We start from the raw sequence: 25685 nt of genomic DNA, 5'->3' as shown, positions 1-25685 counted from the left end.
AGAAGGTCTGTAACCAGTGTATAACCACTCTATTAGATCCAAATAATCAACAGCTGCAGCTTTAAAGTGAGATATCACTAAGCATAAATATAAAAAGGAGAAAAGCTGCGCTAAAAAAAAGACACTGAAATACCTAAATTGTGAATGTGTCTAAATTAAAGCTATCAATAATATAGTGAAACACCAAAGGACAAATATTGAATAAAAAAGATATCACAGATATTGCAAACAAATGAATCACAAGTGATGTGAAAAATACAATGGTTGGTGCCTCTCTTGTGATTAAGGAAGCCCCAAAAATACAATAATAAGTGCTTCTCTGGTGATTAACCACTTAACGTCTAGCCACGTAGACCTACGTCGGCTGACTTTGCGGGGTTATACCGGGATGATGCCTCTAGCTAGAGGCATCATCCCGGTACCGTGGTTTGAAGCCGACGGTCGGCTTTCCGTCGGTAACGACCGATGCGGCTCGGGAGCCGCTCGATCGTTAACCAGGGGGCGGGAGGGGACGAACCTCCCCCCCCTCCCGCCGCCTTCCGTGGCTTTGCTCGGGGCTCCCGTCCCACCGGGAGCCCCGAGCACCCAGCCGGCACGTCCGCCAGCTGGATAGAGGCCCGATGAATGCTGGAAATGGCATCGATCGGGTCTCCGATGACGTAATAAAAAAAATAAATAGGAAAAAAAAAAAATTTAGCCGCCGCCGTCACCGTTAGCTCGCGCACAAAAAAAAACGTATACGCAAGTCGAGCCGCGAATGAAATTGCTGTTCAAACCACACATGTGAGGTATCGCCGCGATCGCCAGAGCGTGGGCAATAATTAAAAAAAAAGAGCTACACTCTAACTCTAAACTGGTAACCGTTAAATAAATTTAAAGCGTCGCAGATTGAGATCTCTATTGACCGTAGTTTGTCGCCATCCCACGGGGGGGGGGGCGCAATTTTAAACCGTAACATGTTGGGTATCTATTTACTCGGCGTGACATCATCTTTCACAATATCCAAAAAATGGGCTAACTTTACTGTTTAGTATTTTTTAAATGCAGTGAAATGTGATTTTTCTAATTTTTTCCAAAAAAATGGCGTTTTAAAGACCGCTGCGCAAATACCGCGTGACAAAAATTTTTGCAATGGCCGACATTTTATTCTCCAGCGTCTTTGCTAAAAAAATATATATAATGTTTGGGGGTTCTAAGTAGTTTTCAAGGAAAAAATACTGGTTTTAACTTGTAAACAAAAAGTGTCCGAAATAGGGCTGGTGGGTAAGTGGTTAAGAGTCACAAAAAGAGTCCCAAGATGGTGATTAGTAAAAGTGAGATTGATTGTCACTGTTAACTCCCACCATGGTGCTCAATAGATAAGCATGCTTGTGCGCTTACCAGAACTACATTATAATGGAGCCTATAGAAAGCCAATGCTCATGTCCCCACTCCTCCTAGTGAATGCGTCCTCGGCAGGTCCACTAGCAGTAAGTAGTACACGGGCGGTGGTATATTAGAACATTACTTCCTGAAGTTACCTCCGATGGTGTCATAAAAATAAATAATATGCTCCATAGTGTAAAACCACAATATACATTTATTATGAAATGAAAGATTCCACTCACATGAACAGAAGAAAATACACATAAAAATAAACAGCCGGCTGGCTCAGAGTAAGCCCATCCTTCCGGGTAGCGTGGTGACGTCAGCACGCCAAACCCTACACGCTCATCACAGATGACTTCTACTGGGGAGGAGAAAGTCTGCCTGACAATTGTCCACACCCGGAATGAATACTGCTGACAAACATGGAAAATACCTATCTGCCCATGTCAGTATGTGGTCCACCTCTTTCTGAACCAAATGGCTCCTGGTGCCCCCTTGATGGCTGATATAAGTCACCAGGGTCACATTGTTGGACTCAATTCTGACAGGACACCCCCGCAACCAGGTTGTCCAATGACACAGCGCCAAACGGGCTGCCCTGGTTTCCAAGATGTTGATGGGCAAGAGTCTCTCTACCCGAGATCAAGTCCCCTGGACAGAAGGACCCTAAGGCCAATCAGGCTGGTGTCTGTGGTTACAACCTTCCAGGTTACTGGCAAAAAATACATTCTTTTGCTTAGGTTGATGAGAACCATCCACCAAGACAGATCTTGCCTGACCCCTGGAGCAAGAGACAGAGGGAAATCCAACGCTTGGACCTTCTTATTCCAAGCAGAGAGAATACTGTTCTGAAACAGCCTGGAGTGGTATTGAGCATAAGGGACTGCCTCAAAAGAGGCCACCATTTTGCCCAATAGTATCATGCATAGTCGTATGGAGGGAAACTATTTCCTCCCTACGAACTGAACCAGACTTCTTAGGGCTACAACCTTTTTTGATGGTAAGCAGGCCTTTACATAAGTAGGCGGGTCTTCTGTCAGTTTCTCTGATGATCGCAGGAGGCCGTCGGCAATCGCTGCCTAAACACAGTGGGAGCGAGGTCTTGGCGGCGCGTGCGAGTTGTACAAGCCCCCTGGATTAAGCAATAAGTATACAAATATACCTTTATACCTTAACTTGTCACCTAGCTCTTCCACAGAAATGTAGCGATGAGCTGAAGTTATGTCTCAGATGCCTTGCTGGTCCTTCAGCCCACATGGTCCATCAAAAATGGCTGTTCTTCTACTTCCTGTCTATACAGGAGTAGGCCATACTAAGCGAACCTGTCCCCTCTAGTGGTCTGAGGAGACACTGCAGTCCAATACTCCTGAGAAGTACACAGGGCATGAACAGTACACTGCCCCCAGTGGCCACTGGGAGAAAAACCAGAATGACAGATTTCTTTTTTTTTCTTTTTTTTTTCTGAGGGAAAGAGGGGAAAAACTTACCAATCCTGTCGCAGGATTCTTAGAGGACCCAAACTTCAAGCATTACCACGGGCTTTGTCAGTCACCAGACCTTCAAGGACCAGTGTTCTATTAAAATCCCCTACCAATGAAAGTTCCCTACCCTCGTCACTTCCAGTGCAGGCGCGTCATTCATCAGCTGGTGCCGCGCCCCAGTGCGCATGTCCAGCCAGCAAATGATCTTGACTCCAGGAAAATTTTAAAACAGCGGGTCAAGGAAAATTTAAAAGTGGCTCCTAATGATCAAAGAAGTGTGTGCAATGCCTATACATCCCTGTACATATACATTCATAGCAATGAAGGGCTGTTGTCCTGATTAAATATATATATATATATATATATATATATTAGTAATACAAATGGAATAATTAAAAAAAAAATTGAGGGCTGCTCTCCTGACTAAATATATATATATATATATATATTATTAATCTAAATGGAAGGATTAATATATATATATATATATATATATATATATTATATATATATATATATATATATATATATATATATATATATATCTATATATATATATATATATATATATATTTTTTTTTTTTTTTTTTCTTTTTTTTTTAATTCCTCCATTTAGATTAATAATGTATATATATATTTAATCAGGAGAACAGCCCTCCATTGTGTATATGTGTATATATATATATATATATATATATATATATATATATATATATATATATATATATATATATATATATATATATATATATATATAAAATATAGGACAAAAAACAAGGGGTGGTAGGGGCCAAGAGAGGACCCAAGAAAGCGGAACTATACCGGCATAACTGGTGGTTGCAGGAGTACAAACACAACACTCATGTATGTATAAAAAATATATTCATTTTATTACAAAAGAATAAAAAACATGACAACAAAACATACAGTGCATAAAAATATACCGGTCCGTGTGTGTATGATAACTGTGTACCAAAATACCACACCACTGGATCCCAATATATATTTGCAGACTATTGGTCCCTGGGTAAGCCGACGCGTTTCACATTCATTGCTTCATCAGGGCATTGCAAAGACCAAATAGGTACTGCACTAAAGAGAATATAGTAGAAATACAGAAATTACAATCATTATAATCAAATATTTCATATTCATACATTGATACATATTTCATCATTTTTCAACTATAATTATGCTAACCTCAAAATAGGACGGACAGGATGAAAGAATATCTCCTCTGCAGGCGACGGGAGACCAATATATGTGGATCATAAAGATGGTGGTATAATATTTACATAGGCAAAGAAGCCTAAAATGGATGATAATATATGTATATGTATGGATAGAAGTACCACATGGGATATAAAAGGGGATATATTGGGGAGAAAAGGTTGATAGCCTCAACCTCGACTTGAAACCCTCAATACAGGTGTCAGAAATATAATCCAACCAAGAAAGGGATTTGCCTGGAAAGAAAAATAACAGTATCACATATGTGTATTTATTTTAAGACAGCTAGGTCCATAGATATATCTGGGAGAGGAGGGGGTACAGCAACCCCTCTCCCCAAGAATTCCCATATAAAAGATCCCCATAATGGTTTGGATTACATACCTCCTCAAGTGAAAACAAATAACCAGATCCCAGAATTTGGTAGCTGTATCATCCACAATGCAAATGGAAAACTCCCACCTAAGCACCGAGATCCATGAGAGCTGAAAGTTCACAGAACTATGGCCCAATGATCTATAAAAAGACACCAGGTGGGTATGAGAGCAGTAAAACACATAGAAAGGATGCCAAGGGGGAATCAATCATCCCCCATATTGTACCTCACTAAAGACATGTAACATACCTGTCAGGATGGCAGGTGGAGTCTGACTAATAGAGAGAACTCTCACCTGGTGAGAAGGCCGTGGTAGCAGAGCTGGATGCCGTATGGACACAAAGGTAAGTACCCTGATAAGGACACAGGTTCACCTGAGGTGCGGAGTCTAAGTGTTAGCTGGTTTTCACCAGGGCCCCTAATGGTGGGGTTGGACTACGCTGCAAGCTAGCACCAGGTCGCGGTCCCCAGGATCACCCAGCCAGGCAGAGCGCAGGTTCTGGTCCAGAAGCAGAGAAGCAGACAAGGGTTAACCAAGAGAGTAGTCAGACGAGCCAAAGGTCAGGGCAGGCAGCAAGTAGCAAAAGTCAAGAGGAAGCCGGGTCAAATAATCAGGAACAACAGGTACACAGGAACACAGGATCACAAGGAAGAGCTGAAGATAACACAGAAACTTCCTGTAGTGACAGCTGTGTTTAAATAGGCCAATTTGGTAGCCTCGAGCTATACTGAGGTAGCCTCGAACCACACTGAGGTAGCCTCTAGCTATACTGAGGTAGCCTGGAACCATACTGAGGTAGCCTCTAGCTATACTAAGGTAGCCTCTAGCTATTCAAGGCGCCTCTTTGTACACGCATGCGTATAGGCGTTTGCCGGTTTGCGGCACCAGTGCGCCTGTGTATAGCAGTGGATCCCTGACATTGCCTCCTCCTTATGGGCAACCTCCGGGTGCCCAAAAGATTCCTTTTCTGAGGATGGCTGCGGAAAAAAGCCCGAATTAATTACTGGGCATGGACATCCTGTTCGGACTCCCAGGAATTCTCCTCTGGGCCATAGCCCTTCCATTTAACCAGGAATTGTATTTGGATCCTCCTCCTTCTGCAGTCCAAGATAGCTTCCACCTCGAATTCCTCATCACCGTCAATCACCACAGGGTCAGGAGGCCTAGAATCCCTACCCAGAAAGGGGTCAGGTAAGGCAGGCTTCAACAGCGAAGCGTGAAATACAGGGTGGATTTTAAGTGACTCTGGCAAGATCAGTTCGTAGGATACCTCGTTAAGTTTCCTCTTTACTGGAAATGGCCCAATAAATTTGGGTGCCAATTTTTTCGAGGGGCAGGCCAAGCGGAGGTTATTTGTTGATAGCCAAACCTTGTCCCCTGCTTGGAGGATCAGTTCACCTTTCCTCTTCTTGTCGAAGATCCCCTTGTTAGCTGCCTGCGCCTTGACCATCGCTTCCTGTAGCAGTTTGCTGTTGAGATTGAGGAATTCAGCGACACTCCGAGCTGCAGGGACTGTGGACTCAGAGACAACACAAGGGAAAAATTATGGATGGAAGCCGTAGTTGGCAAAGAATGGTGACTGGCCTGTGGCTGAGTGTTTGGCGTTGTTATAGGCAAATTCTGCTAAAGGCAATAATGACACCCAGTTATCCTGGACAAACGTGGTAAAGCACAGAATATACTGTTCGAGAGTTTGATTTGTCCTCTGTTTGTCCATTTGTCTGAGGGTGGTATGCTGATGACATGGATAGCTTGATCTTTAGGGTTTCACAAAGGGATCTCCAGAACCGGGAGGTGAATTGGACCCCTCTATCGGAAACGATGTCCGCTGGGATCCCGTGATGCCTGATTATCTCCTTGATAAATATTTGAGCAGTCTCTGAGGCGGAGGGGGTGTTCTTTAGTGGCAGAAAGTGAGCCATCTTTGATAGACGGTCAACCACTACATAAATGACAGAGCAACCTTCAGACGGAGGGAGTTCAACAATGAAATCCATGGAAATCATTTTCCATGGCTTATCTGGGACTGGCAGTGGTCTGAGTAACCCCCAGGCCTTGCTTCTAACCGTCTTGCTCCGGTTACAGATGGGGCATGCTCCTACATACTGTTTACAGTCCCTTTCTAAATCAGGCCACCAGAACGTGCGTTGTATCAGGTCCAGAGTCTTGTGAACCCCAAAGTGGCCTGCCAAAGGGTGGTCATGGCACAGGCCCAGGATCATCACTCGAGTGCTTTCAGGGACAAAAATCTTGTTACCCCGCCATAATAGTACATCTCGGGAAGATGATGTACTTCCAGGGAGGCAGGGGACATCCCTCAAGGCTTGTTGCATAAGGGACAGCAGGTCAGGTTGAAGCAGCAGAAAGTGGTTTGGGGATAGGATGGTGTCTGGCACTGAAGTCTCCTTAGGGTCGTCAAACATCCGGGAGAGCGCATCAGGCTTAACGTTCTTTGATCCAGGCCGATACGTAATGTGGAAAGAAAATCGGGAGAAAAATAATGCCCAACGAGCTTGGCGTGGCTTCAGGCACTTGGCTGTCCTTAAATATTCAAGGTTTTTATGATCTGTATAGATCAGGATAGGGTGTGCTGCTCCTTCTAATAGATACCTCCATTCCTCCAGGGCGGCCTTGATGGCCAACAGCTCCCGATCACCCACATCATAATTTTTCTCTGCTGGTGAAAGCTTGCGGGAGAAAAAAGCCACAGGGTGGACTAAATCTTTAAGACCCTGACGTTGGGAAATGACCGCAACTACAGCCGTTTCTGAGGCATCCACTTCAAGTAGATAGGGCAAAGTGGGATCAGGGTGGCTCAGGATTGGTGCGGTAGTGAATAGTCCCTTCAAAGTACTGAAGGCGGCCTGTGCCTCAGAGGTCCAACAGAAACGATTGTTCTGCTTGGTTAGCTGCGTAATAGGAGCAATGATGGCGGAGAATCCTTTAATAAACCTCCTATAGAAATTGGCAAAACCAATAAAACATTGTACCCCCTTTTTGTCTGAGGGTGCTGGCCAGTCCAGGATGGCAGAGACCTTTTGTGGGTCCATCTTGATGCCTGTGGAAGAAATTATGAGTCCCAAAAACTGAATACTCCGTTGTTCGAACTCACATTTTATTGGTTTGGCGTATAGCCTATGTTTCCGAAGACGGTGGAGGACCTTCTTGACGTGTTCCCGGTGTTGGTCCAGGGAAGCAGAAAAGACTAGGATGTCGTCCAGGTAAACAATTACAAAGACATCTAGATAATCTCTGAAAATGTCGTTGACAAAATGTTGAAAAGTCGCCGGGGCATTACAAAGGCCGAAAGGCATCACCAGATATTCGTAATGGACAAACCTGGTACGGAAGGCCGTTTTCCACTCGTCCCCTTCATGAATGCGGACCAAATTGTAGGCTCCCCTCAGGTCCAGCTTAGTAAACAGAGAAGCGGACCTCAGTCTTTGAAAAAGTTCGGGGATCAGTGGAAGGGGGTAACGATTTTTAACTGTTATCTTGTTCAGTTCCCGGTAGTCAACACAGGGCCGAAGAGAATGGTCCTTCTTCTCTACAAAGAAGATTCCTGCCCCTGCCGGGGAGGTGGATGGGAGGATGAACCCTCTCTTCAGGTTTTCTTCCACATACTCTTTAAGGGTTCCCAACTCATGTTCTGATAGAGGGAAGATCCGACCGAAGGGAATCTCAGCTCCTGGGAGTAACTCAATCGGGCAATCATAGGGACGGTGGGGGGAAGAGTTTCAGCCCCTTGTTTGCTAAAAACATCCAGGTACTCGTGGTAGGGTTCAGGTACGAGAGACCGTGTCTCTTTATCAGAGTCTGTGCATAGCAAGATACTGGGGGAACTGAGGGGCATCGGCAAGCAGTGGTTCTGGCAGTAGGAAGACTGAAATTGGATGTCTCCGGAGGCCCAGTTGATCGATGGGTTATGTGCCTGAAGCCAAGGCAGCCCCAAAATGACTGGAAATAGGGGGGAAGCAATGGCGTCCAAGCTCAGGAGCTCCTTGTGATTTCCAACAGCAGTTACGGGTAAAGGAGGGGTTTCTTGGGTCACCAATCCAGACTTGATGCGTGAACCATCTGTCCTTGTGACTTGGGTCGAAGGGGAATGTGCTGTTGTGCTGCAAATGACAAGTCAATAAAGCAGCTGCATGCTCCAGAGTCAATTATTGCGGTGACTGTAACCATACCTTCCGGAAGCTGAAAAAGAACAGACAGAGCCAGGTGAGTAGTGCTGGAAAAGGGTGCCGGATAGCTTGAGGGCGAGATGGAGAAGCACTTATGCATCTTTGCAGGACAGGAGCGTACATAGTGACTGGCCTCCCCACAGTACAGACACAGATTGTTCTGTCTCCGGCGAAGACATTCTTCTGCTGTCAGGGAAGGTCGCATGAGTCCAAGCTCCATGGGTTCCGAGGTGTCCGGTACCGGTGTAGCAGGAGCCGGATCTGTAGGGATGAGACTGGTGGGAAAAGGACGTCTGGGAGTGGGTACTCGGGGCAACATCCAGACTGGGCGAGACTGCTGGGTATATCGCTCCGCTCTGCGTTCGCGGAGCCGACGATCAATCTGGATCGCCAGTGCGATCAATTCCTCCAAAGTCTCTGGTACACCCACACGGGCCAGCTCATCTTTCAGCCCCTCTGAAAGACCAAGCCGGAACTGGTGACGTAAGGCCGCATCGTTCCAGTAGGCATCTGCGCTCCACCGCCTGAAGTCGGTAACGTAGTCCTCCACAGCTCTTCGGCCTTGTTGGACCATGTGGAGTGCGGTTTCCGCGGTGGAGGTCCACTGTGGGTCATCGTAGAGCTGGGCCATCGCATTAAGGATGACAAGGAGTCAAGCTGCATGCTGCGTTCTTCTAACAGACGATGGGCCCAAGCCTGGGCTTCTCCCTGAAGGAGGAAGATGATTAAACCCACTTTTTGTGGCTTCCAGCGAGAAGGAAGAATATAATTTGCATGTATTGCGGAATGCACGGAACTTGCTGCGGTCTCCACCGAATCTTTCTGGTGTAGGGACTCTCGGTTCCGGGGGCAACATGACCACCGTGGGTCCTGGCGTGGTCCCCGTGGGAGGTGTGGTGGATGAGGAAGCTGGATCTGCGGTATGGTCAGCAGAAGAGACCAGGGACTGCACACGTCCTTCCAACGGGGTATACACCTCTTGAAGGGATTTCACAGCCTGAGTAAGAGCCGCCAGATGCTGACATATCTCATCCATCGGAGAGATCCCTCGTGCAGGCTCGGTCATGGCTGTGTTATACTGTCAGGATGGCCGCTGGAGCCTGACTAATAGAGAGAACTCTCATCTGATGAGAAGGCCGTGGTAGCAGAGCTGGATGCCGTATGGACACCAAGGTAAGTACTCTGATAAGGACACAGGTTCACCTGAGGTGCGGAGTCTAAGTGTTAGATGGTTTTCACCAGGGCCCCTAATGGTGGGGTTGGACTACGCTGCAAGCTAGCACCAGGTCGCGGTCCCCAGGATTACCCAGCCATGCAGAGCGCAGGTTCTGGTCCAGAAGCAGAGAAGCAGACTAGGGTTAACCAAGAGAGTAGTCAGACGAGCCAAAGGTCAGGGCGGGCAGCAAGTAGCAAAAGTCAAGAGGAAGCCGGGTCAAATAATCAGGAACAACAGGTACACAGGAACACAGGATCACAAGGAAAAGCTGAAGATAACACAGCAACTTCCTGTAGTGACAGCTGTGTTTAACCACTTTACCACCGGAGGATTTTGCTGTCTTCCGTCCAGGCCACTTTTTGCGATTCGGCGCTGTGCGACCTCAACTGACAATTGCGCAGTCGTGCGACGCCGTACCCAAACGAAATTTACGTCCTTTTTTTCCCACAAACAGAGCTTTCTTTTGGTGGTATTTGATCACCTGTGCGATTTTTACTTTTTGTGCTATAAACAAAAAAATAGCGTTTATTTTGAAAAAATAACAATATTTTTAACATTTTTTTATATGAAATTCCCCCCAAAAAAGATGTAAAAACCAATTTTTTAAAAATTTTTTGGCCAATTTGTTTTCTGCTACCTATGTTTGGTAAAAAAAATCGCAATAAGCGTATTTTGATTGGTTTGCGCAAAAGTTATTGCGTTTACTATCTAAGGGAAAGATTTATGTCATTTTTGGTGGTTTTTTTTTAACGCGTAATGGCGGCGATCTGCGTTTTTTTTTGCGGGACTGCGACATTGCGGCGGACAGATCGGACCCTTGACTGACATTTTTGACACTTTTGGGGGTACCAGTGACATTACTGAAGTAATCAGTGCTATATATATGCACTGTTACTGTAAAAATGACACTGGCAGGGAAGGGGTTAATTTTATTGGAGAGGGAGGGGTTAATGTATGCCTGGTGCTTACTGACGTGTAGGGGGGAGGTGACTGAGTGAGTCATGGACAGATCGGATGTCCAGCTATGCTGAACACTCCGATCTGTCACTCCCTGTCACTATGGAGATCCGCCCGCTTGTGTTTACACAGGCGGGCGGATCTCCACACTAGATCCCCGGTGATCGGGGCAGAGCAGCGGCGATCGTCGCTGCTCCTCCCCTGGCCCGACTCCCGCTGTGAATGAAAACAGCGGGAGCGAGCCTCCGGCGGCGCGCAAGCGCCGCCCAGAAGGGGGAGTGTCTGACGACGTAGTACTACGTCGTCAGACGATAACGAGCCACTCTGCCGCAGTAATATTACTGTGGGCGGTGGTAAAGCGGTTAAATAGGCCAATTTGGTAGCCTCGAGCTATACTGAGGTAGCCTCGAACCACACTGAGGTAGCCTCTAGCTATACTGAGGTAACCTGGAACCATACTGAGGTAGCCTCTAGCTATAATAAGGTAGCCTCTAGCTATTCAAGGCGCCTCTTCGTACACGCATGCGTATAGGCGTTTGCCGGTTTGCGGCACCAGTGCGCCTGTGTATAGCAGTGGATCTTTTGACAATACCTCACTGCATAGTATGATGGAATGGATGCCGTCTCGCTCTTTCCGGTCAGGTGACCGGCTATATAAAGGTCTGAACCTCATCCCTACTGTTCAATGCAATGTTCAGAGCTGGTGCCCTGCAACTGGGCCCACTCAAAGATTGCCATACAGCACAAAGTTGACCAAAATTGAGGACCTCGTAGTACCTGAACCCTGGTGGCTAGGGGCCTCAAACTTGGCTCAGAGATACTATAGGATCCCCAGGGGGCACATGCATTTTTGGGGACCGATGCTTAATTGTTTCAGGGACCTGCATAGGGGTAGATTTGGCTAAACACTATGGAATACAGGAACTGCAGAGCCCCGCTCTAAATTTAAGCTACTATAAATTTAGGGCCCTGTGGTAACCACAGGAATTAATGGCACCATACTTGGCAAACAAAATATTTTTTTGTGGCCAATGCTTAATCTTTACAGGGTCTGGAATGGGGAATGACTTTGGCCAAATCCTGCAGAACATAGGTAATGTTAGGGAATAATATGGGGATTAATGTGGTATCCAGCAGTCCCCTCTTTGTGGTCTTGACCCCAACAAAAATTTGACAAAGACATTTTTGGCTAATGACCCCAACATTTTTGGGATGGTAATGGTAAACCTCCCCTACCTCCGTGCCAAATTTGGACCCCCCCCAGACATGTTCGGGGCCCGAGGTGTGGCCCTGCAACTGTGCCCACTCCAAGCTTGCCATACTGCACCAAGCTGACCCAACCTTTGGGGCTAGGGGCACCAAATTTGGCACAAGGATTCTAGAGGTCCCCGGAGGAAGATCTTCCCTATTCTCATTCAGGGCCCGAGCTCTGGCCCTTCTAAGTTCTGTACCGTGACGGCACCTATAGTAACATGACGGGCCCCCCACTCCTCTAACCATTCATTCTGCTCCCAACTGACAGATCCCCCATCTTCATACTACAGCTGCTGTGAAATCCCCAGGGTTAAGCACTAACCATTTGGCATGCAAGAGGTGTGTCCCCCCTGTCATCTAGTCTGTGTCCCCCTGTCATCTAGTCTGTGCCCCCCTGTCATCTAGTCTGTGTCCCCCCTCATCCAACCTGTGTCCCCACCATCACGCAGCCTGTGTCCCCCGTCGTCGTGCAGCCTGTGTCCCCCGTCGTTGTGCAGCCTGTGTCCCCCATCATCATGCAGCATGTGTCCCCTCAGTCATGCAGCCTGTGTCCCCGCCATCATGCAGCCTATGTCCCCCGATGTCACGCTGCCTGTGTCCCCCATCACGCAGCCTGTGTCCCCTGTCATCACGCAGCCTGTGTCCCCCCTGTCATCACGCAGCCTGTGTCCCCACCGTCATGCAGCCTGTGTCCTCGCCATCATGCAGCCTGTGTTCTGCCGTCATGCAGCCTGTGTCCCCTGCCTTCATGCAGCCTGTGTCCCCTGCCATCATGCAGCCTGTGTCCCCCACCATCATGCAGCCTGTGTACCCCACCGTCATGCAGCCTTTGTACCCCATCATGCAGCTTGTGTACCCGCCATCACACAGCCAGTGTCCCCCATTATCATGCAGACTGTGTCCCCCGCCATCATGCAGTCTGTGTCCCCGGCCGTCAGGCAGCCTGGGTCCCCACCGTCACGCAGCCTGCCCCCCCCCCCGTCACGCAGCCTGTGTCCCCTGCCGTCACGCAGCCTGTGTCCCCACCCTCACGCAGCCTGTGTCCCCCGCCGTCATGCAGCCTGTGTCCCCTGCCACTCCTCTCAGTCAGTTATATCAATGGAGGGCTGTTCTCCTGATCACAGTATATTCACACATTATATATATATATATATATATATATATATATATATATATATATATATATATATATATATATATATATATATACATATATATATAGTTCTCCTGATCATTTATATATATTTATTTATTTATTTTTTTAATCCTTCCATTTAGATTAATATTAATATATATATATATATATATATATATATATATATATATATATATATATATATATATATATATATATTGTAGTGAGGTGACCCCGGGTCACTGTGTGTGTTAGCCATCTATGCTTGGTTTTGGTTAAGACAGGCCTGCTGATTGCACACCTGTGGGTTGGGTTCATATTATTCACAGGATTAGCACTCAGGGCTCCCAGTTGGAGACAGCTGCACCCGGGCAGACAGGAGGTCTGGCCCAGGAGTCAGGAGGGCTCCCAGTTGGAGACCACTCTGCCCAAGAGAGACAGGAGGTCTCTAGGAGTCAGAGGCTGCAGGTGGCAGCCAGAACACGTGTGTCTGCAGGAGTCAGGTGACGGCCTGAGGACTAAGGCCAGAGTGAAGCTGCCAGCTTCGGGGAGTTCATGGTCTGGGGACCAGCGAAAAGAGCAGAGGTACTGCTACTGAGAAAGGAGTGAGAGCTTGAGAGCCAGGTTTACTATAAATTAACTGGAGAAGAACCCCTGCCTGGGAAAGTATATGTTGTGGACTTTCCTTATTCTTTTAATAAAAATGGGCTGCCATGCCCTTAAACCAAAGTTCTGACTGACAGTGAATCACTGGGAAAACGCACCTGCCACTGAGGTAACGACCCCTGTATTACAAAATATATATATTAAAGATCGACCGATTATTGGCAACACCGATATATCAGGGGCCGATATGCACTTTCCCCGATATATCGGAATTGGCCCCTGAGGTTACCGATATTGCCGATATTTAGGGAAAGATATATATATATATATATATATATACATATATATTTTTTTATTTTTTTTTATTTTATCATTCCATTTAGATATATATATATTTAATCAGGACAACAGTCCACCAATGCTATAACTGTATATGTGCAGGGATGTATAGGCATTGCACACACTGCTGTGATCATTAGGAGCCATTAATGTCTAAACTGCTGGCAACAAAAGTGAGTACACCCTAAGTGAAAATCTTCAAATTGTATATATCAATGAAAAAAAAACAGGATCAGTGGGGTGACATATACAACAACACTTCAGTGGCCTCCACTACACAAGAATCACAGCACAGCAGGAGATACAAAAATCTTTGTAACCTCATTTAAAGTCCTGACCCTTTTCTTCCTTTCAATTGAATCAGGGATGGAGGCGTATGACCATCTTTGACCATACCCTGTTTATAGTGCAATTGTTTTGTCACATTCAGGGGGCTGGCCCTATTTATTATTGGGATCGGCAATAATAATATTATTATTTGACTTTTTATACAATTATATACATCATTATGTTTTGACAGAGGTCTTGTCAAGAGTATATGCATTGTCATCATTCCTTCCCCCTCGGCACTTGCTCATTGGGTGGTGTTCCTCTCCTCCCTCTCTGCTTCAGGAGCTGCGAGGCGCTCCTGCCGCCCTCCTTCGTCCCTGTGATGAGGGGGGGTGGGGGCGGGACTGGCCGCTGCGCATCAGCGCCACGCCTCTTCCGTGCTGGATAAGACGCCACCCGGTTGGCTGTCTGACCAGCAGACTGACTCACTATCTACATTCCTCAATGAGGTTGGCTTGGTGCCAACTCCTGCTCGGCAAGCCTCCAGCAGTTGCTAGTGCTTCCCCTCTGGAATGGCTGTGTGACGCTGGGAGCTCTCCCGCTGTGTGTTTGGGTTGGAACTTATTCACCTCTTTACTGGATTATTGCTGCTTCCCATCCTTTTTGATTCATCATTGGCCTTAGATGGCAATTGAAGTCACTGATCCACACTTGGTAAATATATTATGGTCCCTTGTTACCTTATCCACTTTTTCATTCCCTCACGGTTTTTCACCCTCTGCATTAGTGGCTTGTTTCACTATGCAGTCCTCACTATTATTTTATTCCTTTTTCATTCTGTTCTCATACTTTTCACCTTGTGATATACCGGTGGTTGTTCATACATATCCTATGTTCACTTTCATTTATTTCCATCATCGCCTCACTTGCACTTTTATGAGCACTCTTAGCATGCACATATTTCTGGGCACTTTACATTGGTTTTTCTATTCTGGTTCTCCCCTTGGCTTTGTGAGTTTATTAATCTTCTCAACTCTTTATTGAGTTACTACATTATTATTACATATATATATTATATACTTCGTTACAATATACAAATCAAATCCAATTTTAGAAACCATATTGGATGGACAATTGAGATGATTATTCCTCCATCGAATATGATTCCTTTACTGTACTTCTATTGTTCACCCCCATGCGTGCCTGGTATTGCTCCCTCAGCTCCCGGGGCGGATGGTATAGAACACCCTCCATAGGGAGTCCCTAGAGGCAACAGCTTCAATTTAATTGTAAGCCACTCTATACATCAATAAACTTTGCCCTAGATGGGCGTTTATATTTTTATATGCATTGTGATTTTCATGTATATCTCATCTATATCTTTTTTATAGTTAATCAGTTGCACCAGCTCCTGAGGAAGTGTTATAAACACGAAACGCGTAGAGCACATATGATGCAATTTCTATGGATTATGTATTTATCTTGTTACACAATGTTTTTTGTTTTTACAATCATTTTTATATTGTGACATGTACTTGTATATCTCCCGACATGCTCTGGTCATTGGGATTATATGTATGGTATCTACTGTCTTTATGATGTTACAACTGTGCATACAAATAAATCAACTTACATGTGAGGATTTTTCATGTTCATTGTTTCAATGTGTATGCACATACTTTTTATTTGTATAGTTTATGGTAATGTTTGACCACACGCCTCATCTAAAGTCCCAAAAACCCCTCTTTTTTTATACATACAAGAATCAGCACAGTACTACACTAAACTGATACTGATACTTTGTTATAGAAGAATCAGCCATACACTGCACTCACTCAATTAAATATGAAAGCACAATTAACAAACTAACTGCCTAATCTCCGCTAACACACTACACATGACTGCCGTGTAAGCAGCCTTAAATAGTGTGGGGCTTGGAGCCATGATTGGCTAAAGGCACCTGCCTTTGGCCAATCATGGCTCTGACAGGTCATTCTGCTGTGATTTGCCAAAGCCTTTGGCCAATCATGGCTCTGACAGGTCATTGTGCTGTGATTTGCCAAAGCCTTTGGCCAATCATGGCTCTGACAGGTCATTTTGCTGTGATTTGCCGAAGCACACAGGTCAGGTGCATGCTTTGGCCAATCACAAGCACTGAATGCACTGTAATCGTGAACTTCCTGCCGAGCACCACATTTGTTCGAACACGCGAACACCCAAAGTTCAAGTCAAACTTACATTTGACTCAAATGTTCAGCCCATCCCTACTTCTCACACAGAAACAGTCACCACTACTCCTCAATTTTACCCTGTCTTTTCGAAAGAGAGCTAAGCCAGGAATATTAATAGGCCAGTCATGTGAAGAATAAAGTCAAGATTCAACAATACCAATTAAATCATGGTTTTCTTCATGCACAAAGCTTCCAACTCACCTATTTTGCTTGGCAGATACAGTATCTGGCATTGCTGAAGAAACATATAAATCATTGTCACATTTTGCACACTTATTTTGCATATTTTGTTATTATAGTACCATTTCCAATTGTTTGTAAGATGGGAACCTTCATATCACCTGCCATAGTAACCCCCCCCATCTTTCCCCATTCCACCCACCGTTAGGGACTGACCCCTGTCTGACCTGTCCACTCCAATAATAATCTCCATCACCCTCCTCCCTCAATCCTAGTTTAAATAATCCTTCAGACTTTCTATAAAACTCTCTCCCAGCACAGCAGACCCCCTTCCATTTAAATGCAAACCATCTTTAGCATGTAGTTTGTACCCCAATGAAAAGTCAGCCCAGTGCACTAAAAAGCCAAAAGCCATGCATTCAGTTCTCGTCTTGCACATGACACAGACAATATTTTAGAGAATATCGCCTTTGAGGTTTTTCCCTTCAACTTGCAGCCTAGTTCTTTAAATTGGTTCTTAAGGAGCCTCCACTTTTAATATATTCTGTCATTGGTTCCAACATAGACCAGACAGCTGGGTCATGCCCAGCCCTTCCCAGTAATTTATCAACCCAGTCCACCACATGGCAAACCCTGACACCAGGGAAACAACAAACCATTTGGTTAAGGCCATCCTGGCGACAAATTATTCTATCGGTCCTACTGATTATTATAGAATCCCCTATTACCACCAACTGTCTAGGCCTACCCTCCCTGGCGGTATGATTATGTCAGGAATTATGTACCAAAAGCGGTACAATTTTTTGCATGGAAATTTAGCGTTATGTATTGTAGGCCTACAATTCTTAGTAATTACTTACTTAAACCTGACCAAAACAAGACTCTAGTAGACATCCCAGATGTGATAAATTTGAAACACAAAGCATGAATTTTATTAATATTAATATTATTATATTATATAATATATATATATATATATATATATATATATATATATATATATATATATATATATATATATTGTGAGGGAACAGTTTGGTTTATTCTTGCAATTTTCTTCACACAAGTGCAAGCATCAAAAACATCATAATTCAAAAATAAACATAAATAAAATAAATCCTTGCCACTGTGGGAGAGTCTGTCCCCAACCTACTGCTGGGCAGACATGGCTGATTCTACAGCAGAAAATCAATAGTCCGTTTATTTTCTCTTCACACCGAAAATATCCCTTTGTTTTTCTCTTCACACAGCAAATGTTCATTGGTTTCTCTTCACACAGAAACAATCCATGACCTCACCTTGAGAAGTCTTCAGCCTTACTGCTCTCCTCAGCGCACCTCGCTGCAGGAGGCATTCCTCTCCTATGTTCACACAGCTTCAGGAGGCATACATCTGACTGTCTTCCTCTACTCACACAGCGTCAGGAGGCAGCAATCAATAGACTTCCTCTGGACAAATTATAGAGGCCTTAATTTCCTCATTCTGAATAACTGAAGGTTTTTCAACTTCCTTAAACCTTCCTGCTGGCTACCTCTGCAGGCGACACCCTATAGTAATTGGTGAATTGTCTAAACCAAGCAGACATGTATCTCCTGTCTGTGACAACATCCACAGATTTTCCTGACTTCCTGTCACATACCCCCCCCCCTCTTGTTTCAACCCTAGGGTTGGGACACAGATTTCCAGGCACGCATGTGTCAGGCACTGCTCTTGACTCTCACTGATAAGCCTCCTAGTATCTTCCCAAGTAATGTTCAGTCCATTCGACTCTGTCTGCTTCAGCTGCCAGAGATACATCCTTCTGAGCAATCTGCTTTGCTTTTTCATTCAGCCACTGTCTTTCATGCTGATATGAATTTATTTCCCTCCCCAGTTCATTAACAACTGCTAACCTTTGTTGAAATGCTTGTAGGGGTGGCTCTTTCTTTAAGTCCGTTAGCTTGTCTATATACACTTGTTTTGGCTGATCCTCTCCATCTTCATATAGCCAATTCGCTGTATCTTCAAGCTTCAGGATGAAACTGTTTCTGTCATCTTCATTGACAGATTTCTCATAAATGTCAGACAGCTTGTCCCTCATCTCATATACACATTCCCCAACTGCATTTTTGGCATAATTTCGCTCCTTCTCAAGCTTGTCCTGCATAACCATCTGTCCTATCCGCCATGGAGGACCGTGATCCATAGGCAACTCAATTGTGCTAGTCTTAATGTCTTCAACATTCTTGAGCCGCCTCTCTCTGCAATCAATAAATGATTTCTACAAAACTTTGAGAACCTCTGCTTCACTTGGCTTTGTTCCAAGAAATGTCTGTACTTTATCAACTTTCCTTCCACCATCATATGGGTCAAAGGCAGTAGCTTCATTAATTAGCTGTAGACAGTTGAACCCAGTGATCTGGGTGGTATCCATTACAGACCTCCTCTCTGCATCAGTGAAGAAGCATGGAACTGCAACACAGTCTATTACAGGTTTCTTCAATGCACTTTCTGCTATTGCATTACTTTTCCCTTGTAGCTCCTTTTCTTTATCTGAACTCCACATGGAATGTATCTCAAGATCACGCTCAAACTTCTGCCACCTGTCTTTCACCAGTTCCATTTTGGAAATATTCCCGGAAAGGCACTTATTAATTTGCTTCACGTTTTCACCAACAGCCTTAGTTTTCTCCACTAGGTGGTGTTTTCTTTTTTCTCCAAGCTTTATATCACTTGCCTTCTTCACCAGACTTTCAGCCTGAACTGAGAAATCATCACTTTTCTTACACAGCTCCTTTGCTTGCTGAAGTTCTAATGATACATTTTCCAGTGCTTGAAGTTTTTGAAGGAACTGTTTAATCCCGCGGGATGATTCAAGCAACATGTCATCAAATTTCTGATGCTCACTCAGGACAGACCCCAAAACACTGATCCTTTTATAAACTGCATCAGGCACACTATCCCCTCTTTGGGACAGATCCTCTGTTGCCTGTAATTCCTCTTCAAGTTCTTCCAACTGAATCTTCATCTCTTCTACTTGCTGTTCTAAGGCTCGCTTAGACTTTTCTAGCTTCTGAACACTTTTCCCAACATCATCCTTGGAGCTGACCAAATCTTCCATTTCTGTACACAGCTGTTTGTTAACTCTTTCTAGTTCAACCTTACACTCTAGAGCTTCCTCCAAGGAGCGAGCCAAGAACAGGGCTTTGCTCTCTTTATCACGCGCCTCCGCTTCTGCACGGTCGCGTTCTTCTGCATATTTTGCAGACACAGTCTTCTCCTCACCAAGCATCTGATCAAACTTCTTTTTCACATTTTCAACATTTTCTAATGAACCAACGCTTTCTTCCATTCGTTTTTTTATATCTCCTATCTGAGCTTGCAGTGTTGCGACTTGCTCTGATAGGTTTTTCTTTGCTTCCTCCTCCTCTTTTAATTGTTCCAGGACGCCATTTTTCTCATCTTCCATTTGTTTGAGTTTTGTGCTAAAACTCAGCCTTTGACATCTCTCTTCCCGTAAGAGTTCTTGAGTGTCTTGCAGCTGCAATTCCAAGATAGAGAAATCTTTGGCAATTTCTCTAGATTTGCTGTCTGCTTGAGAAAGCTGATTTGTGACATTGTCCAACTCAACCTGCAGTCGGTTTGCCTTCTCTGACAGCTTAGCACACAATCGGTCACCTTCTGATACTTTGACTTGCAATTCCAGAAGCTGTGCCTTTACTTTTTCCCTCTTGTGTTCAGAATCTCCTTTTCCCTGCATAAGAGCCTTCACCTCATTGGCTAGTTTCTGGGAATGAGATTGTAATTCTGCCACACAGGCTTCTTTCTTCTTTAACTGCTGCTGGACACGTTGGGCTTCATCTTTCCAACTTTCACAGTCTGTACTTAATCCATCTACCACATTGCTCAAAGTGGTGAGTTCATACACAGTACTCAGTAATTTAGCCTCTCTCTCATTTTTCTCCTTGTAGCTGAGAGACAAGGTCGTTTTCAGAGAGACATTCTGTTCCTGCACTTCCTGCAGGTCTATTTTTGTAGCTTCCAAAGACTGAAGACTTTTTGCCAGCTGATTACGCAACTCCAACATATCACCCATACTTTGCTCCTGCAAAGTCTGAACTTCAATTTCCTTTTCCATGAGGATGGTATCTTTCTCCATTATAGTCTCTCTACATTTTCGTAACTCTGAAAAAAGAAGAGCAGTGCATTCTTCCCACTGTAACACCTGAGCCTGCAAGTTTCTATGCTCCAACTCCAGGGCTTGTTCCTTTTCTTCCATTTTCCGTTGCAAGGCATCCAGCTCAGCCCTGCACACATACTCGGTTTCCTCCAAACCAATGGCCTCCATTTGCTGCTGGCGTCTCTGTTTCCAGCCTGCATTTTTCAGCTGTTTAGAGGCAAAGCTCCGTTGTTTCAGCATCTCCTCCATTTTGGGTTTACTTTCCATCTGAGAACACTGCGTCTCCATAACTGTTTCATTTGCACCAGTGTTGCTAGGGACAACAACATTTCTCTTTAGCAGACTCTGTTCAGGCATGGATGGGGCTCGTTCAGGCGGTAACATCCCCTCCATCCATAGAATTCGGTCTCTCATTTCAGCTATCTTTGCTTCTTTCAGGCGCTTTGACCGCCCCATCTTCAATAACTCCACAATACATTTTTCAAAGTGCAGCAAAAATTTTGAGACCACTGTCTCTTTAAAACAAGTTTTTCTCTCTCTTGCAGGATCTCCTCTCCTGCACACACAGATTGTGCAATCTCATGCACCAGACAAAGTTCATAGGACAGATGAACTTCTTTGCAGGGATCTCTGCTTCTGCCCAATGCATACATCCACCATATGTGAGGGATTAGCTCGGTGGCGGGTGTGGATGACCCCTTGGGGGGGTTCGTTACACAGGGAGATAGCCGAGAAGTGGTTGAAAACAACAGTTTGGTTTATTCTTGCAATTTTCTTCACACAAGTGCAAGCATCAAAAACATCATAATTCAAAAATAAACATAAATAAAATAAATCCTTGCCACTGTGGGCGGCTACCTTCTCACACACAGGAACCTACTTAGGGAGTCTGTCCCCAACCTACTGCTGGGCAGACATGGCTGATTCTACAGCAGACAATCAATAGTCCATTTATTTTCTCTTCACACAGAAAATATCCCTTTGTTTTTCTCTTCACACAGCAAATGTTCATTGGTTTCTCTTCACACAGAAACAATCCATGACCTCACCTTGAGAAGTCTTCAGTCTTAATTTATTTTCTCCTCACACAGAAAATATCCATTCGTTTTTCTCTTCACACAGCAAATGTCCCTTGGTTTCTCTTCACAGACCTCACCTTGAGAAGTCTTCAGCCTTACTGCTCTTCTCAGTGCACCTCGCTGCAGGAGGCATTCCTCTCCTATGCTCACACAGCTTCAGGAGGCATACATATGACTGTCCTCCTCTACTCACACAGCGTCAGGAGGCAGCAATCAATAGACTTCCTCTGGACAAATTATAGAGGCCTTAATTTCCTCATTCTGAATAGCTGAGGGTTTTTCAACTTCCTTAAACCTTCCTGCTGGCTACCTCTGCAGCCCACACCCTATAGTAATTGGTGAATTGTCAAAACCAAGCAGACATGTATCTCCTGTCTGTGACAACATCCACAGATTTTCCTGACTTCCTGTCACAATATATATTATTTTATTAAAATTATTATTATTATTATTATTATCATTATTATTATTATTATTTATTTGGTTAATACAGGCTATATTTGTCACAAATGACAATGGCAAGGGGCACTGAAATGGCACTGTGTCTGATATTAAGGTGATCCTTTCAGATTACATTTTATCACCTCCTTTTTATGTGTTTGCGCAACATTTGAATTTCCCTCCCAGTTCCGCTCCCATGCACCATTTCTGCTGCAGGGAACGAAACCAGGAAGTCATCAGAGCGACGGACGGCGCGGCGGGGATCTCGGCGGCGATCACAGCAATGGGAGATCATCGCTGGATCGCCAGGAGAAGGCAAGGAACCCCGCTGCAGGCTCTGCACATCTACCCCGAGCAAGACTCGGGGATACCGAACCTAGCATGAAAAAAACCACCCCGAGTCACGCTCGGGGTTACCGCTAAGGGAGCTACCTGCACTGCTCTCACCACCCCTACTAGATGGAATGCTCTCCAGGTTGTTAGGGTAGCAGTGACATCTAGGGCTGCCACCTCTGAGCTTGCCACCCCCACTTCTTTAGTCAACTTGGCAAATCTGTTTTTTGGTGCTCAAACCCAGGGCTGGCCTTCCTTTTCTGTGAGCCCCTACCACTCCCTTACTCCTTATAGTAACCCTTCTTCCTACCTGATAATCCTGGCTTACCCCTCCATCCTCCACATCAACCCTATAACCATTTGCCTAGTGAGCAGAAGACCCCTTTCAAGGTTGTCAGTTATGCTCAGTGTTGCAACCTGCTCCTCCAGATCTCTAATGTTGCAGCAGTATCCATTCTAGAGCTGTTGCTCCATTTTTGTATACATGCAGCACACAGTGCACTGCACAAAACCTTTAATGTTGCTACCACATATTATCCCAGTTACAATATTAATATTATAAACAGGAAATTTCAGATGTTACTTACAGGCTACTTACAGGCTTAGGCTTGAAGGCTTCTGTTATAATCTCCTATTTTCAATTTTGGTTTTTAACTCACCACTTAATCAAAGTTCCACTTTGTCTAATTTCCAGCAGCAAAAAGGGGGGCAAACTCAAGAATAGGGATGAGCGAATGTTTCGGGCCAAGCATAAGCTCATTCGGGTGTTCACTGAATGCTCTAAATGTCTGTGCGCTCAACAGTATGTTCGGAATCTGGAAGACCCCTGGAAGGTCGTTATCACAGTGGGAGCTGGTCACCGTCTGCGTGCACGCACGCCCTAGGCCCAGTGCACAAAATTACATACAGGTACTTGATTTCGTGCAGGAGAGCCACCCTGCCACAGTATATCTGCGTGGGGCGGTCCAGAAGGGGTTAAAGGAATTTTTTATTTTTATTTTTTTCTCACAATTAAAATCACTGCTCCTTTTAACAACAATATTTTTTAAAAGTTTTTACTGCATTTATACTTAACCTGAAGGGCAGTACCCAGGCCCCCATACCCTTTTTATGGCCAATAACTTGCATATAAGCCTTTAAAATGGGGACTTTTGATTTTTCATGTTCGGGTTCCATAGACTTTAATAGAGTTTGCGGGCTCGGGTCCGAACTTTTTCTCTGTTCGGGAGTTCTGGTGCGAATCGAACCAGGTATTGTTTACCCCCCTACTCAAAGATGAGCAACCTTTAAGTGAGTTCTATAAAATGGAAAATGTTATACTTACCTGACAGTAATTTTCCTCTCTTGATGCATAAGCATGACAGCATACACGTATGGGCAGGCTCCGCAATCAGACTGATTATACTAGATAAATGAGTCGACTCCCCTAAGGTGGCATTCTCATAACTAGACTCAAATGCAAAGCCCCCAAGGGGGGGGCCTATATGCTGTCATGCTTATGCATCAGGAAAGTTTACCTCCAGGTAAGTATAACATTTTCAGTTTTCCTGACACAGGCATGACGGCATACTCGTATGGGATGTAGCACGACCAAAATAACCACAAGGAAGGGTATGCAAAAGTAATTTATTTATTTTTAACTTTGGTCAGTACAGATTGACCAAACTCTACAGTAGTTAATGCCGCTGAATGCACTTTATAGTGAGTCAAAAATGTACTATATGTAGACCAAGTTACACCCCTGAACTCTTCCCAGAATGTCGCTAGGCTTCTCGTCGAGTGAGCCCTCACATCGGTTGGAGGTTCTAAATTTCTTGCCTCATAAGCCCTCTTGATGATCTTGACCAGCCACAACTCCAGTGTTCTGGTAGATGCTACTAGGCCTTTTCTTGTCCCACCAGGGATGATGAACAGGTTTTCTGACCTTCTGAAAGGAGCTGTCTTCTGTATGTATACTTCCAAGATAGACCCGACATCTAACTCATGCGTCTGATTAGATGTGTCTCTCCGCATTATTGGGAGAATGATGTCCTGTTTCTGGTGAAATGGTTTGTTTACCTTCGTGAGAAGTTGTGGTAGAGTTCTTAATATCACCCTATCCAGTAAATGGCAACAATAAGGAAGTTTGTATCCTAAGGCCTGAATATCCGATATTCTTCTACCTGATGTAATGGCAGTGAGAAAAACTGCTTTCATCATCATATTCCACAACGAGGCTACCTGGTCACCTGAAAAGGGGAGGTTGGGACAACATCTGTAATACCACCTGTAAATCCCATGGAGGAACAAATGATCTTCTTTGCGGACGAACTCTACTGCAAGCTTTCAGGAATTAGCGTACTAACTGCTGGGTAGCCGATCTCTCCCGACAGGGCTGAAAGGGCTGAGACTTTGACTCTGAGTATGCTTGCTTGTATGCCTAGTTCAAGGCCTGTCTGAAGGAACTCCGGCACTTGTGTTTCCTGTGGCATTAATGGGTTGAACCCTCATGACTTGGGAAAAGTTGGCAAACTTTTCACATAGCCTTGAGTAAGTTCTGTTCATCATTGCCACCCTTGCTTTTAGCAAGGTTTCAATAACTGAGGCCGAGCAACCGGCCTCCTCTAGCCTTCTCCTCTCAATCTCCATGCCACAAGATGGAGCCTGGTAGGATCTGCGTGACACAACTGACCTTGCAAGAGGAGATCTGGTATTCCTGGTAGTAGTATTGGGGGTTACAAATGCCAAGGACTGCAGTAGTGGGAACCACGGCCTGGGGGGCCAACAAGGAATGATTGCTATCACCACCCCTGGGTGTTTGCATATTCTGTAGAGTAACTTGGGAATCCTAGGTGTTGGTGGGAAT

The sequence above is a fragment of the Pelophylax lessonae genome, assembly GCF_965119305.1.
Source record: "Pelophylax lessonae genome assembly, chromosome: 6".
Lineage (NCBI taxonomy): Eukaryota > Metazoa > Chordata > Amphibia > Anura > Ranidae > Pelophylax > Pelophylax lessonae.
This window is presented reverse-complemented; position numbering follows the sequence as displayed.